The 4,332-nt window shown below is 54.0% G+C and overlaps 1 protein-coding gene across 1 annotated transcript in view; it reads right to left on the reverse strand.

Annotated features, from left to right (window-relative positions):
• LOC101858313 (solute carrier organic anion transporter family member 4C1) overlaps window positions 1–4,332 on the reverse strand; it is a gene marked incomplete at its 5' end in the record, with an annotated part of 23,959 nt that overhangs the window by 17,332 nt on the left and 2,295 nt on the right.

Below are 4,332 nucleotides of genomic sequence, written 5' to 3' on the forward strand. Positions count from 1 at the left end.
ACAAACAGACAGACAGAGACAGAAAACAGACAGCAGAGAGAGAGGGAGAGAGAGAGAGAGAGAGAGAGAGACAGAGAGAGACAGAGAGAGAGAGAGGGAGAGAGAGAGAGAGAGAAAGAGAGAGAAAGTAACACAAAAGGTATATAAAAAAGCAGTACTCACACTGTGAAGTGGTATATCCAGGAGGCCCAGTACTTGGGACGTTCCAGGAAGTTATATATCCGGCTCTGCAGCCTCCTGTACCTCATGTCCCTCCGATGCTGTCTGTAGTTGAGCGGTTTGCCCAGCAGGGACACGCGAGGCTGCCGGAATCGAACCCCGGTGCCTCCCAGCATGGCCACGTCGTTCTCGATCTCGTCCTTCACGCTGCTGGCCCCGTCGCCGCTACCACCTCCACCACCACCACCACCATAACCGCTCCCTCCGCTCCCTCCCATTCCTCCTCCACCTCCACCCCCACCACCTCCGTAACGGTTTCTCGAGCGGTGAAATCTCTCCCCTTCCCCGTCCATGACCGCGAATTCGACTCGGAGTTTTTTGCGATCTCCGGTCCCGACTCGCCTCGATGACTGAGGAAAGTTACTCGTGGGAGTCCGAGAAGTAGAGAGGGCTGAACAGATGCCGGTACCGCTTTCCGGATCCGAGCTCTTCCTCGTGGAAGAAGAGTTATCCAGTTGTTGCGGAATCGATAAGTGCTGGTTGGCAGGCGCGGCAGCTGCAGCAGGTGCGGCGGCCGACGAGTCTGTTTGGTTCACTCGGAATCCGGTTAACCGGTGTCCGGATAACCGTCGGAGTCCTGTGATGAAGGAGACGCGAGGTTTGGGGTTGGGGGCCGGAGCTGGGACAACTGATGATGATGTTGTTGTTGCTGTTGTTGCTGTTGTAGTTTCTGCTGTAGACCCACCGTGCGATGATGATGATGATGATGATGCTTTTCTTACTGCTGCTGCTGCTGCTGCTGTAGTTGTATGATTTGTAGCAGATGCAGTTGTGTCGTTGTGAGGGTGGCTGTTTGCTGAAGCTGTTTTCGGGTTGTGGACAGCTGGTGTTGGGCTGTCGACTCCTACTGGCAGACTGGCAGACTTACACAGGCGCTCTCGCGAAAGGTCTGGGTTCGAAGACCCCACGTTAGAAAAACTGCAGAAGCGACTGGGTTGTTTTTGAGCCCCGATAGAAATTCTTCGTGGTGCGCCGAAATGTTGTTTGCTTTCGCTACCCCCGAAACAGTTGCTGTATCTCCTATTGTTGTTGTTGTTGTTGCTGTTGTTGTTGCTGTTGTTGCTGACGGTGCAGCTGCTGTTGCGGAGCGCGATGTCTTTCCGGTGAAGTCGGACAAATCTGGGCAGATGTCTGCCGCGGAAACTTCCGGTCCGCTCGCCGCTGTACTTCCGCCTGGGAGCACGTGACCCGGATGGACCAACCAGGGCGCTGCTTTCGTCATCCTCTCTGTCGTCATCAGCCTCGCTACCGTCTACGACAGCAGCTGTCGTGCCGGCACCATAACCACCACCACGACCACCTCCTTGTTGTTGCTGTAGTTGTTGTTGTTGTTGTTGGTGGTGGTGGTGGTGTTGTTTATGATGTTGTTGCAGTAGTAGTTGTTGTTGTTGTAGTTGTAGTTGACGTCCAATGTGGCTGCTGCTGTTGCCGTAGCTATCGTCGTCGTCGTCGTCCTCCTCCTCGTCGTTATCGTTATCTTCGTCGTTGCTGTCGTCGTCGTTGTTGTCGTTGTTGTTGTGGCGGTGTCGAGGGGAGAGGAGGAAAGACGAGGCGTCATCCGAGGGGTCATCTGAGGGGTGAAAGGTCAGGGGGTCACGGAGGTCACCCGAGGGGCGAAGGGTCAGGGGGTCACGGAGGTCACCCTGAGGGTGAAGGGTCAGGGGGTCGCAGATGTCACCCTGGGGGTGAAGGGTCAGGGGGTCACGGAGGTCACCCTGGGGGTGAAGGGTCAGCGAGTCTGAGTGAGGTAAGCAATAGGTTCTGACCGGGGACAGGCTATCATCTGATGAGTGTCCCGTCTGACAGCCGTCTTTGCTGTTGATGTTGTTGTTGTTGCCGCTGCTGCTGCTGCTGGCGTTGTCGCTTTTCCTGCTGCAGATATTATAGCTGTTGTTGCTGTTGTTGTTGTTATTGTTGTTGTTTATACGATGTTGCTGAACTGGATAGTCATTTGAACCACCGTACTCACCACTGTTTCCATCGGCTGTTCCAGTAATGTAGCAATTGCTTCTACTCCCTCCGCGGATATTTCGGCTGTTCCGCCGACCACCCTCGCTTGCTCCCGCACTTTCTCCACTCACCGAATCGTCAACAACGGAAAATAATTCAGAATTTTTGTCGAGATCTAAATCAACATCCCGCCATGGCGATAATACGTCTCTTTCCTTCTTTTCAGCATTACCACCACAAGGGCTGTCTCTCTCTATCGATCTCTCCGCCTCACTTACAACACTCGAATCCCGAGCTTCGTTGCTCGACTCGCGATTTCTAAACACTCGAGGAGATATTTCGCCAAAGTCAAAATTCAGTTTGGGTTGAGAATTATCCGGTTTCTTTCGAACACATTCACGATCACTTTTGTTGTCTTTGTTATTCGAGTCACAATAACCGGTTCTGTTTGTCGGGTAGTAATCGGTAAAGGCTGTATTTCGGCCCCTGTCTAATGTGTTTGTGTGTGACGGCTCGGGGCCATGGGATGAGAGCGATAAATCCGGTTCTGTAATCCGATTAGATCCGGATAGGGGCCAACCCGTAATAGCCTGAGTGGGGATGTTGGGGTATCTGGGGCCGATCAGGGGCGGTCTTTCCGTGACATGGAGGGGGCGGGGAGGAGGGGGGTGGTTAAGGGGGGGGGGCGGAAGGGGGTTCACAGGGGGCGGGAGGGAGGGATTATGAGAAGGAGGAGGGGGTGGAGGAGGAAGAGGGAGAGGGTTGAATAAGGAAGAGGTGAGGGTGGAAGGAGAGAAAAGTTGACGATCTGACGAGGAGGAAAATGAGGAGGGGGAGGAGGAGGAAGGGTTGAAAGGGGGTGAGAACGAACCTCGTGTGGGAACCTCGTTGTTTTTATCGATGCTATCATCTACACCAGTGTTATCACTCGCGTTATCGCCGTCATCACTGTTGCTGCTGTTGTTGTTGTTGTTGCTGTTGTTGTTATTGTTGTTGTTGTTGTTGTTGATGTGGTTGTTGCTGTCGTCTCCCCTGGCGGATGAAGGGTAGGAGAAAGAGGAGACAGGCTGTGTGAGAAGGGTCAGTGACTTCAGTATAGGCGAGGCGTCTGGAGAACCGAGGGTGAAACTGACCCGGGGGCGGCGGGGCGAGGGGGGGAAATCTGGGGACTCCTCGTCCTTTCTCTCACCGTTACGGCGGTTATGATGACGTAGTGATGACGCGCCTTCTGGGTCTGGTGGTGTAGTAGATAGCGTGCTCGCTATAGGGTGTGATCCTTTATCCGAAGACTTCAACGATGTTGACGGGGGAGGAAGAGGACAAGGAGGACAAGGAGGATGAGGCGGGGGAGGAGGACAATTAAAGCTGTTCTGATCCTGAGCCTGGTTACGTCGTTCTCGAGGATATCGGAGATGGACGCTAGGTGGCGCTGTGACAGCCTCGAGTGGACACAGATCCGCTTCCGCTCTGGGCGGGGACTCGTCTGCTCGGTTTGGCGGCGGTGGTGACTTAACCTGGGCAACTCCACGCAACTCCTGTGGAGGCACGTGTGGCGTCACGTGGTCAGCAGACGACAAAACACCAGGCCGCACCAACGGCACGCACTGACGGCGCGAAGGTGACGCAATCCGGGGAACAATTGGACAGGTTAACGACCCCTTCGAAGCGTCCGAAGATTCGTCGAGAATAGCGTCCGAAGATTCATCGGGAATTGCGTCCGAAGATTCGAGAATATCACCAGAAACTCCGCCCTCTCTCCCACTCACACGAGGTTCGGGGTTTCTTGAAAGGGAGGAAGATTTGGCCGGTTTTTCGTGAGGAGGAGTAGATCTATAATCCGAAGAAGAAATGTCGAGTTGGCGGTTTTTTCTGGACGACGAGCACGGTTGTCGTAGTGAAGGGTTGGTCAAAGTTGGCGGTGAATTTGTATCTGTCGTAGATACAGACGAACTGTTTTTGTCCAACGGGTGAGGAATAAATCCGGGTCTGTCCGCAGACGTGAATTCCTGACCGGTTGTAATTAATAGTCCAGAGGAACGAGACCTCCGATGATGTGGCTGTCCAGGTGGAGGTACAACTCCTGGCGCGTGCGAAGGGTGAGAAGGGTCAGAGGTTACTGATGCAGTGTGACCCCAACTACCACCGCTACAACCACCACAACTA

The sequence above is a fragment of the Aplysia californica genome, unplaced genomic scaffold (genome assembly GCF_000002075.1).
Source record: "Aplysia californica isolate F4 #8 unplaced genomic scaffold, AplCal3.0 scaffold00001, whole genome shotgun sequence".
Lineage (NCBI taxonomy): Eukaryota > Metazoa > Mollusca > Gastropoda > Aplysiida > Aplysiidae > Aplysia > Aplysia californica.